Source organism: Crinia signifera, chromosome 3 (assembly GCF_055691185.1).
Source record: "Crinia signifera chromosome 3, ASM5569118v1, whole genome shotgun sequence".
Taxonomy (NCBI): domain Eukaryota; kingdom Metazoa; phylum Chordata; class Amphibia; order Anura; family Myobatrachidae; genus Crinia; species Crinia signifera.
The window spans coordinates 335,359,102-335,368,610 of NC_139219.1; the positions used below are offsets into that span (position 1 = coordinate 335,359,102).

A 9,509-nucleotide genomic window follows, 5' to 3' on the forward strand; every position below is an offset into this window, starting at 1 on the left:
GCCTCCTACATTGGTTGGTGTCTGGTATAGTTTCCGAGAAGTTTCTGTAGTGTAGTGGTTATCACGTTCGCCTAACACGCGAAAGGTCCCCAGTTCGAAACTGGGCAGAAACAATGGTTTTTTAGCTAAGCATTTTAATGCAAGGACCCTTTTTTAGACAGTGCCTCCTACATTGGATGGTGTCTGGTATAGTTTCCGAGACCGAGAAGTTTCTGTAGTGTAGTGGTTATCACGTTTGCCTAACACGCGAAAGGTCCCAAGTTCGAAACTGGGCAGAAACAATGGATTTTTAGCTAAGCATTTTAATGCAATGGCCCTTTTTTTAGACAGTGCCTCTTACATTGGTTGGTGTCTAGTATAGTTTCTGAGAAGTTTCTGTAGTGTAGTGGTTATCACGTTCGCCTCACACGCGAAAGGTCCCCAGTTCGAAACTGGGCAGAAACAATGGATTTTTAGCTAAGCATTTTCATGCAATGGCTCTTTTTTTAGAAAGTGCCTCCTACATTGGATGGTGTCTGGCTTAGTTTCTAAGACGTTTCTGTAGTGTATTGGTTATCACGTTCGCCTTACACGCGAAAGGTCCCCAGTTCGAAACTGGGCAGAAACAAGTGTTTTTAACCTAAGCATTTTTCATCAATGACTCTGTTTTTAGAAAGTGCCTCCTACATTGGTTGGTGTCTGGTATAGTTTCCGAGAAGTTTCTGTAGTGTAGTGGTTATCACATTCACCTAACACGCGAAAGGTCTCCAGTTCGAAACTGGGCAGAAACAATGGATTTTTAGCTAAGCATTTTCATTCAATGGCTCTTTTTTTAGAAAGTGCCTCCTACATTGGATGGTGTCTGGCGTAGTTTCTAAGACGTTTCTGTAGTGTAGTGGATATCACGTTCGCCTAACACGCGAAAGGTCCCCAGTTCGAAACTGGGCAGAAACAATGGATTTTTAGCTAAGCATTTTAATGCAATGGCCCTTTTTTTAGACAGTGCCTCCTACATTGGATGGTGTCTGGCTTAGTTTCTAAGACGGTAGAAACTGGGCAGAAACAAGTGTTTTTAACCTAAGCATTTTTCTTCAATGACTCTGTTTTTAGAAAGTGCCTCCTACATTGGTTGGTGTCTGGTATAGTTTCCGAGAAGTTTCTGTAGTGTAGTGGTTATCACATTCACCTAACACGAGAAAGGTCCCCAGTTCGAAACTGGGCAGAAACTATGGATTTTTAGCTAAGCATTTTCATGCAATGGCTCTTTTTTTAGAAAGTGCCTCCTACATTGGATGGTGTCTGGCATAGTTTCTAAGACATTTCTGTAGTGTAGTGGTTATCACGTTCGCCTTACACGCAAAAGGTCCCCAGTTCGAAACTGGGCAGAAACACGTGTTTTTAACCTAATCATTTTTCTTCAATGGCTCTATTTTATGAAAGTGACTCCTACATTGGTTGGTGTCGTGGATAGTTTCTGAGAAGTTTCTGTAGTGTAGTGGTTATCACGTTCGCCTCACACGTGAAAGGTCCACAGTTCGAAACTGGGCAGAAACAATGGATTTTTAGCTAAGCATTTTCATGCAATGGCTCTTTTTTTAGAAAATGCCTTCTACATTGTATCGTGTCTGGCTTTTTTTCTAAGATGTTTCTGTAGTGTAGTGGTTATCACGTTCGCCTTACACGCGAAAGGTCCTCAGTTCGAAACTGGGCAGAAACAAGTGTTTTTAACCTAAGCATTTTTCTTCAATGACTTTGTTTTTAGAAAGTGCCTCCTACATTGGTTGGTGTCTGGTATAGTTTCCGAGAAGTTTCTGTAGTGTAGTGGTTATCACGTTCGCCTAACACGCGAAAGGTCCCCAGTTCAAAACTGGGCAGAAACAATGGATTTTTAGCTAAGCATTTTAATGCAATGGCCCTTTTTTTAGACAGTGCCTGCTACATTGGATGGTGTCTGGCTTAGTTTCTAAGACGGTAGAAACTGGGCAGAAACAAGTGTTTTTAACCTAAGCATTTTTCTTCAATGACTCTGTTTTTAGAAAGTGCCTCCTACATTGGTTGGTGTCTGGTATAGTTTCCGAGAAGTTTCTGTAGTGTAGTGGTTATCACGTTCGCCTAACACACGAAAGGTCCCCAGTTCAAAACTGGGCAGAAACAATGGATTTTTAGCTAAGCATTTTAATGCAATGGCCCTTTTTTTAGACAGTGCCTGCTACATTGGATGGTGTCTGGCTTAGTTTCTAAGACGGTAGAAACTGGGCAGAAACAAGTGTTTTTAACCTAAGCATTTTTCTTCAATGACTCTGTTTTTAGAAAGTGCCTCCTACATTGGTTGGTGTCTGGTATAGTTTCCGAGAAGTTTCTGTAGTGTAGTGGTTATCAAGTTCGCCTAACACGCGAAAGGTCCCCACTTCGAAACTGGGCAGAAACAATGGATTTTTAGCTAAGCATTTTAATGCAAGGACCCTTTTTTTAGACAGTGCCTCCTACATTGGATGGTGTCTGGTATAGTTTCCGAGAAGTTTCTGTAGTGTAGTGGTTATCACGTTTGCCTAACACGCGAAAGGTCCCCAGTTCGAAACTGGGCAGAAACAATGGATTTTTAGCTAAGCATTTTCATGCAATGGCTCTTTTTTTAGAAAGTGCCTCCTACATTGTATCGTGTCTGGCTTTGTTTCTAAGATGTTTCTGTTGTGTAGTGGTTATCACGTTCGCCTTACACGAGAAAGGTCCCCAGTTCGAAACTGGGCAGAAACAAGTTTTTTTAACCTAAGCATTTTTCTTCAATGGCTCTATTTTATGAAAGTGACTCCTACATTGGTTGGTGTCGTGTATAGTTTCTGAGAAGTTTCTGTAGTGTAGTGGTTATCACGTTCGCCTCACATGCGAAAGGTCCCCAGTTCGAAACTGGGCAGAAACAATGGATTTTTAGCTAAGCATTTTCATTCAATGGCTCTTTTTTTAGAAAGTGCCTCCTACATTGGATGGTGTCTGGCGTAGTTTCTAAGACGTTTCTGTAGTGTAGTGGTTATCACGTTCGCCTTACACGCGAAAGGTCCTCAGTTCGAAACTGGGCAGAAACAAGTGTTTTTAACCTAAGCATTTTTCTTCAATGACTTTGTTTTTAGAAAGTGCCTCCTACATTGGTTGGTGTCTGGTATAGTTTCCGAGAAGTTTCTGTAGTGTAGTGGTTATCACGTTCGCCTAACACGCGAGAGGTCCCCAGTTCGAAACTGGGCAGAAACAATGGATTTTTAGCAAAGCATTTTAATGCAATGGCCCTTTTTTTAGACAGTGCCTCCTACATTGGATGGTGTCTGGCTTAGTTTCTAAGACGGTAGAAACTGGGCAGAAACAAGTGTTTTTAACCTAAGCATTTTTCTTCAATGACTTTGTTTTTAGAAAGTGCCTCCTACATTGGTTGGTGTCTGGTATAGTTTCCGAGAAGTTTCTGTAGTGTAGTGGTTATCACGTTCGCCTAACACGCGAAAGGTCCCCAGTTCGAAACTGGGCAGAAACAATGGATTTTTAGCAAAGCATTTTAATGCAATGGCCCTTTTTTTAGACAGTGCCTCCTACATTGGATGGTGTCTGGCTTAGTTTCTAAGACGGTAGAAACTGGGCAGAAACAAGTGTTTTTAACCTAAGCATTTTTCTTCAATGACTCTGTTTTTAGAAAGTGCCTCCTACATTGGTTGGTGTCTGGTATAGTTTCCGAGAAGTTTCTGTAGTGTAGTGGTTATCACGTTCGCCTAACACGCGAAAGGTCCCCAGTTCAAAACTGGGCAGAAACAACGGATTTTTAGCTAAGCATTTTAATGCAATGGCCCTTTTTTTAGACAGTGCCTGCTACATTGGATGGTGTCTGGCTTAGTTTCTAAGACGGTAGAAACTGGGCAGAAACAAGTGTTTTTAACCTAAGCATTTTTCTTCAATGACTCTGTTTTTAGAAAGTGCCTCCTACATTGGTTGGTGTCTGGTATAGTTTCCGAGAAGTTTCTGTAGTGTAGTGGTTATCACGTTCGCCTAACACGCGAAAGGTCCCCAGTTCGAAACTGGGCAGAAACAATGGATTTTTAGCTAAGCATTTTAATGCAAGGACCCTTTTTTTAGACAGTGCCTCCTACATTGGATGGTGTCTGGTATAGTTTCCGAGAAGTTTCTGTAGTGTACTGGTTATCACGTTTGCCTAACACGCGAAAGGTCCCCAGTTCGAAACTGGGCAGAAACAATGGATTTTTAGCTAAGCATTTTCATGCAATGGCTCTTTTTTTAGAAAGTGCCTCCTACATTGGTTGGTGTCTGGTATAGTTTCCGAGAAGTTTCTGTAGTGTAGTGGTTATAACGTTTGCCTAACACGCGAAAGGTCCCCAGTTCGAAACTGGGCAGAAACAATGGTTTTTTAGCTAAGCATTTTAATGCAAGGACCCTTTTTTAGACAGTGCCTCCTACATTGGATGGTGTCTGGTATAGTTTCCGAGAAGTTTCTGTAGTGTAGTGGTTATCACGTTTGCCTAACACGCGAAAGGTCCCCAGTTCGAAACTGGGCAGAAACAATGGATTTTTAGCTAAGCATTTTAATGCAATGGCCCTTTTTTAGACAGTGCCTGTTACATTGGATGGTGTCTGGCTTAGTTTCTAAGACGGTAGAAACTGGGCAGAAACAAGTGTTTTTAACCTAAGCATTTTTCTTCAATGACTCTGTTTTTAGAAAGTGCCTCCTACATTGGTTGGTGTCTGGTATAGTTTCCGAGAAGTTTCTGTAGTGTAGTGGTTATCACGTTCGCCTAACACGCGAAAGGTCCCCAGTTCGAAACTGGGCAGAAACAATGGATTTTTAGCTAAGCATTTTCATTCAATGGCTCTTTTTTTAGAAAGTGCCTCCTACATTGGATGGTGTCTAGCGTAGTTTCTAAGACGTTTCTGTAGTGTAGTGGTTATCACGTTCGCCTTACACGCAAAAGGTCCCCAGTTCGAAACTGGGCAGAAACAAGTGTTTTTATCCTAATCATTTTTCTTCAATGGCTCTATTTTATGAAAGTGACTCCTACATTGGTTGGTGTCGTGTATAGTTTCTGGGAAGTTTCTGTAGTGTAGTGGTTATCACGTTCGCCTCACACGCGAAAGGTCCCCAGTTCGAAACTGGGCAGAAACAATGGATTTTTAGCTAAGCATTTTAATGCAATGGCTCTTTTTTTAGAAAGTGCCTCCTACATTGGATGGTGTCTGGCTTAGTTTCTAAAACGGTAGAAACTGGGCAGAAACAAGTGTTTTTAACCTAAGCATTTTTCTTCAATGACTCTGTTTTTAGAAAGTGCCTCCTACATTGGTTGGTGTCTGGTATAGTTTCCGAGTAGTTTCTGTAGTGTAGTGGTTATCACGTTCGCCTAACACGCGAAAGGTCCCCAGTTTGAAACTGGGCAGAAACAATGGATTTTTAGCTAAGCATTTTAATGCAATGGCCCTTTTTTTAGACAGTGCCTCCTACATTGGATGGTGTCTGGCTTAGTTTCTAAGACGGTAGAAACTGGGCAGAAACAAGTGTTTTTAACCTAAGCATTTTTCTTCAATGACTCTGTTTTTAGAAAGTGCCTCCTACATTGGTTGGTGTCTGGTATAGTTTCCGAGAAGTTTCTGTAGTGTAGTGGTTATCACGGTCGCCTAACACGCGAAAGGTCCCCAGTTCGAAACTGGGCAAAAACAATGGATTTTTAGCTAAGAATTTTAATGCAATGGCCATTTTTTTAGACAGTGCCTGCTACGTTGGATGGTGTCTGGCTTAGTTTCTAAGACGGTAGAAACTGGGCAGAAACAAGTGTTTTTAACCTAAGCATTTTTCTTCAATGACTCTGTTTTTAGAAAGTGCCTCCTACATTGGTTGGTGTCTGGTATAGTTTCCGAGAAGTTTCTGTAGTGTAGTGGTTATCATGTTCGCCTAACACGCGAAAGGTCCCCAGTTCGAAACTGGGCAGAAACAATGGATTTTTAGCTAAGCATTTTAATGCAATGGCCCTTTTTTTAGACAGTGCCTCCTACATTGGTTGGTGTCTAATTTAGTTTCTGAGAAGTTTCTGTAGTGTAGTGGTTATCACGTTCGCCTCACACGCGAAAGGTCCCCAGTTCGAAACTGGGCAGAAACAATGGATTTTTAGCTAAGCATTTTAATGCAAGGACCCTTTTTTTAGACAGTGCCTCCTACATTGGATGGTGTCTGGTATAGTTTCCGAGAAGTTTCTGTAGTGTAGTGGTTATCACGTTTGCTTAACACGCGAAACGTCCCCAGTTCGAAACTGGGCAGAAACAATGGATTTTTAGCTAAGCATTTTCATGCAATGGCTCTTTTTTTAGAAAGTGCCTCCTACATTGTATCGTGTCTGGCTTTGTTTCTAAGATGTTTCTGTAGTGTAGTGGTTATCACGTTCGCCTTACACGCGAAAGGTCCCCAGTTCGAAACTGGGCAGAAACAAGTTTTTGTAACCTAAGCATTTTTCTTCAATGGCTCTATTTTATGAAAGTGACTCCTACATTGGTTGGTGTCTAGTATAGTTTCTGGGAAGTTTCTGTAGTGTAGTGGTTATCACGTTCGTCTCACACGCGAAAGGTCCCCAGTTCGAAACTGGGCAGAAACAATGGATTTTTAGCTAAGCATTTTAATGCAATGGCTCTTTTTTTAGAAAGTGCCTCCTACATTGGATGGTGTCTGGCTTAGTTTCTAAAACGGTAGAAACTGGGCAGAAACAAGTGTTTTTAACCTAAGCATTTTTCTTCAATGACTCTGTTTTTAGAAAGTGCCTCCTACATTGGTTGGTGTCTGGTATAGTTTCCGAGAAGTTTCTGTAGTGTAGTGGTTATCACATTCACCTAACACGAGAAAGGTCCCCAGTTCGAAACTGGGCAGAAACAATGGATTTTTAGCTAAGCATTTTAATGCAATGGCCCTTTTTTTAGACAGTGCCTCCTACATTGGTTGGTGTCTAATTTAGTTTCTGAGAAGTTTCTGTAGTGTAGTGGTTATCACGTTCGCCTCACACGCGAAAGGTCCCCAGTTCGAAACTGGGCAGAAACAATGGATTTTTAGCTAAGCATTTTCATGCAATGGCTCTTTTTTTAGAAAGTGCCTCCTACATTGGTTGGTGTCTGGTATAGTTTCCGAGAAGTTTCTGTAGTGTAGTGGTTATCACGTTCGCCTAACACGCGAAAGGTCCACAGTTCGAAACTGGGCAGAAACAATGGTTTTTTAGCTAAGCATTTTAATGCAAGGACCCTTTTTTAGACAGTGCCTCCTACATTGGATGGTGTCTGGTATAGTTTCCGAGAAGTTTCTGTAGTGTAGTGGTTATCACGTTTGCCTAACACGCGAAAGGTCCCAAGTTCGAAACTGGGCAGAAACAATGGATTTTTAGCTAAGCATTTTAATGCAATGGCCCTTTTTTTAGACAGTGCCTCTTACATTGGTTGGTGTCTAGTATAGTTTCTGAGAAGTTTCTGTAGTGTAGTGGTTATCACGTTCGCCTCACACGCGAAAGGTCCCCAGTTCGAAACTGGTCAGAAACAATGGATTTTTAGCTAAGCATTTTCATGCAATGGCTCTTTTTTTAGAAAGTGCCTCCTACATTGGATGGTGTCTGGCTTAGTTTCTAAGACGTTTCTGTAGTGTATTGGTTATCACGTTCGCCTTACACGCAAAAGGTCCCCAGTTCGAAACTGGGCAGAAACAAGTGTTTTTAACCTAAGCATTTTTCTTCAATGACTATGTTTTTAGAAAGTGCCTCCTACATTGGTTGGTGTCTGGTATAGTTTCTGAGAAGTTTCTGTAGTGTAGTGGTTATCACATTCACCTAACACGCGAAAGGTCCCCAGTTCGAAACTGGGCAGAAACAATGGATTTTTAGCTAAGCATTTTCATTCAATGGCTCTTTTTTTAGAAAGTGCCTCCTACATTGGTTTATGTCTGGTATAGTTTCCGAGAAGTTTCTGTAGTGTAGTGGTTATCACATTCACCTAACACGAGAAAGGTCCCCAGTTCGAAACTGGGCAGAAACAATGGATTTTTAGCTAAGCATTTTCATGCAATGGTTCTTTTTTTAGAAAGTGCCTCCTACATTGGATGGTGTCTGGCGTAGTTTCTAAGACGTTTCTGTAGTGTTACACGCCTTACACGCAAAAGGTCCCCAGTTCGAAACTGGGCAGAAACAAGTGTTTTTAACCTAATCATTTTTCTTCAATGGCTCTATTTTATGAAAGTGACTCCTACATTGGTTGGTGTCGTGTATAGTTTCTGAGAAGTTTCTGTAGTGTAGTGGTTATCACGTTCGCCTCACACGTGAAAGGTCCACAGTTCGAAACTGGGCAGAAACAATGGATTTTTAGCTAAGCATTTTCATGCAATGGCTCTTTTTTTAGAAAATGCCTTCTACATTGTATCGTGTCTGGCTTTGTTTCTAAGATGTTTCTGTAGTGTAGTGGTTATCACGTTTGCCTAACACGCGAAAGGTCCCCAGTTCGAAACTGGGCAGAAACAATGGATTTTTAGCAAAGCATTTTAATGCAATGGCCCTTTTTTTAGACAGTGCCTCCTACATTGGATGGTGTCTGGCTTAGTTTCTAAGACGGTAGAAACTGGGCAGAAACAAGTGTTTTTAACCTAAGCATTTTTCTTCAATGACTCTGTTTTTAGAAAGTGCCTCCTACATTGGTTGGTGTCTGGTATAGTTTCCGAGAAGTTTCTGTAGTGTAGTGGTTATCACGTTCGCCTAACACGCGAAAGGTCCCCAGTTCAAAACTGGGCAGAAACAATGGATTTTTAGCTAAGCATTTTAATGCAATGGCCCTTTTTTTAGACAGTGCCTGCTACATTGGATGGTGTCTGGCTTAGTTTCTAAGATGGTAGAAACTGGGCAGAAACAAGTGTTTTTAACCTAAGCATTTTTCTTCAATGACTCTGTTTTTAGAAAGTGCCTCCTACATTGGTTGGTGTCTGGTATAGTTTCCGAGAAGTTTCTGTAGTGTAGTGGTTATCACGTTCGCCTAAGACGCGAAAGGTCCCCAGTTCAAAACTGGGCAGAAACAATGGATTTTTAGCTAAGCATTTTAATGCAATGGCCCTTTTTTTAGACAGTGCCTGCTACATTGGATGGTGTCTGGCTTAGTTTCTAAGACGGTAGAAACTGGGCAGAAACAAGTGTTTTTAACCTAAGCATTTTTCTTCAATGACTCTGTTTTTAGAAAGTGCCTCCTACATTGGTTGGTGTCTGGTATAGTTTCCGAGAAGTTTCTGTAGTGTAGTGGTTATCACGTTCGCCTAACACGCGAAAGGTCCCCAGTTCGAAACTGGGCAGAAACAATGGATTTTTAGCTAAGCATTTTAATGCAAGGACCCTTTTTTTAGACAGTGCCTCCTACATTGGATGGTGTCTGGTATAGTTTCCGAGAAGTTTCTGTAGTGTAGTGGTTATCACATTCACCTAACACGCGAAAGGTCCCCAGTTCGAAACTGGGCAGAAACAATGGATTTTTAGCTAAGCATTTTCATT

General features: G+C 41.4%; 24 non-coding genes across 24 annotated transcripts; all 24 read left to right on the forward strand.

The window, feature by feature from the left end:
• The first annotated feature begins 40 nt into the window (after positions 1–40).
• On the forward strand, positions 41–113 carry TRNAV-AAC (transfer RNA valine (anticodon AAC)). Its single transcript has one exon. It is a non-coding gene; the product is annotated as a tRNA-Val (tRNA).
• Positions 114–371: 258 nt separating this feature from the next.
• On the forward strand, positions 372–444 carry TRNAV-CAC (transfer RNA valine (anticodon CAC)). The gene has a single exon. It is a non-coding gene; the product is annotated as a tRNA-Val (tRNA).
• Positions 445–860: 416 nt separating this feature from the next.
• On the forward strand, positions 861–933 carry TRNAV-AAC (transfer RNA valine (anticodon AAC)). The gene has a single exon. It is a non-coding gene; the product is annotated as a tRNA-Val (tRNA).
• Positions 934–1,623: 690 nt separating this feature from the next.
• TRNAV-UAC (transfer RNA valine (anticodon UAC)) lies at positions 1,624–1,696 on the forward strand. Its single transcript has one exon. It is a non-coding gene; the product is annotated as a tRNA-Val (tRNA).
• A 90-nt stretch (positions 1,697–1,786) lies between these two features.
• Positions 1,787–1,859, forward strand: TRNAV-AAC (transfer RNA valine (anticodon AAC)). Its single transcript has one exon. It is a non-coding gene; the product is annotated as a tRNA-Val (tRNA).
• A 638-nt stretch (positions 1,860–2,497) lies between these two features.
• On the forward strand, positions 2,498–2,570 carry TRNAV-AAC (transfer RNA valine (anticodon AAC)). Its single transcript has one exon. It is a non-coding gene; the product is annotated as a tRNA-Val (tRNA).
• Positions 2,571–2,823: 253 nt separating this feature from the next.
• TRNAV-CAC (transfer RNA valine (anticodon CAC)) lies at positions 2,824–2,896 on the forward strand. The gene has a single exon. It is a non-coding gene; the product is annotated as a tRNA-Val (tRNA).
• A 90-nt stretch (positions 2,897–2,986) lies between these two features.
• On the forward strand, positions 2,987–3,059 carry TRNAV-UAC (transfer RNA valine (anticodon UAC)). Its single transcript has one exon. It is a non-coding gene; the product is annotated as a tRNA-Val (tRNA).
• Positions 3,060–3,149: 90 nt separating this feature from the next.
• Positions 3,150–3,222, forward strand: TRNAV-AAC (transfer RNA valine (anticodon AAC)). Its single transcript has one exon. It is a non-coding gene; the product is annotated as a tRNA-Val (tRNA).
• A 201-nt stretch (positions 3,223–3,423) lies between these two features.
• Positions 3,424–3,496, forward strand: TRNAV-AAC (transfer RNA valine (anticodon AAC)). The gene has a single exon. It is a non-coding gene; the product is annotated as a tRNA-Val (tRNA).
• A 201-nt stretch (positions 3,497–3,697) lies between these two features.
• On the forward strand, positions 3,698–3,770 carry TRNAV-AAC (transfer RNA valine (anticodon AAC)). The gene has a single exon. It is a non-coding gene; the product is annotated as a tRNA-Val (tRNA).
• Positions 3,771–3,971: 201 nt separating this feature from the next.
• TRNAV-AAC (transfer RNA valine (anticodon AAC)) lies at positions 3,972–4,044 on the forward strand. The gene has a single exon. It is a non-coding gene; the product is annotated as a tRNA-Val (tRNA).
• A 415-nt stretch (positions 4,045–4,459) lies between these two features.
• TRNAV-AAC (transfer RNA valine (anticodon AAC)) lies at positions 4,460–4,532 on the forward strand. The gene has a single exon. It is a non-coding gene; the product is annotated as a tRNA-Val (tRNA).
• Positions 4,533–4,732: 200 nt separating this feature from the next.
• On the forward strand, positions 4,733–4,805 carry TRNAV-AAC (transfer RNA valine (anticodon AAC)). Its single transcript has one exon. It is a non-coding gene; the product is annotated as a tRNA-Val (tRNA).
• Positions 4,806–5,058: 253 nt separating this feature from the next.
• TRNAV-CAC (transfer RNA valine (anticodon CAC)) lies at positions 5,059–5,131 on the forward strand. The gene has a single exon. It is a non-coding gene; the product is annotated as a tRNA-Val (tRNA).
• A 749-nt stretch (positions 5,132–5,880) lies between these two features.
• On the forward strand, positions 5,881–5,953 carry TRNAV-AAC (transfer RNA valine (anticodon AAC)). The gene has a single exon. It is a non-coding gene; the product is annotated as a tRNA-Val (tRNA).
• A 90-nt stretch (positions 5,954–6,043) lies between these two features.
• TRNAV-CAC (transfer RNA valine (anticodon CAC)) lies at positions 6,044–6,116 on the forward strand. Its single transcript has one exon. It is a non-coding gene; the product is annotated as a tRNA-Val (tRNA).
• A 253-nt stretch (positions 6,117–6,369) lies between these two features.
• Positions 6,370–6,442, forward strand: TRNAV-UAC (transfer RNA valine (anticodon UAC)). The gene has a single exon. It is a non-coding gene; the product is annotated as a tRNA-Val (tRNA).
• A 90-nt stretch (positions 6,443–6,532) lies between these two features.
• TRNAV-CAC (transfer RNA valine (anticodon CAC)) lies at positions 6,533–6,605 on the forward strand. The gene has a single exon. It is a non-coding gene; the product is annotated as a tRNA-Val (tRNA).
• A 364-nt stretch (positions 6,606–6,969) lies between these two features.
• On the forward strand, positions 6,970–7,042 carry TRNAV-CAC (transfer RNA valine (anticodon CAC)). The gene has a single exon. It is a non-coding gene; the product is annotated as a tRNA-Val (tRNA).
• A 1,382-nt stretch (positions 7,043–8,424) lies between these two features.
• TRNAV-AAC (transfer RNA valine (anticodon AAC)) lies at positions 8,425–8,497 on the forward strand. Its single transcript has one exon. It is a non-coding gene; the product is annotated as a tRNA-Val (tRNA).
• Positions 8,498–8,698: 201 nt separating this feature from the next.
• Positions 8,699–8,771, forward strand: TRNAV-AAC (transfer RNA valine (anticodon AAC)). Its single transcript has one exon. It is a non-coding gene; the product is annotated as a tRNA-Val (tRNA).
• Positions 8,772–8,972: 201 nt separating this feature from the next.
• Positions 8,973–9,045, forward strand: TRNAL-AAG (transfer RNA leucine (anticodon AAG)). The gene has a single exon. It is a non-coding gene; the product is annotated as a tRNA-Leu (tRNA).
• Positions 9,046–9,246: 201 nt separating this feature from the next.
• On the forward strand, positions 9,247–9,319 carry TRNAV-AAC (transfer RNA valine (anticodon AAC)). Its single transcript has one exon. It is a non-coding gene; the product is annotated as a tRNA-Val (tRNA).
• Positions 9,320–9,509: the final 190 nt, after the last annotated feature.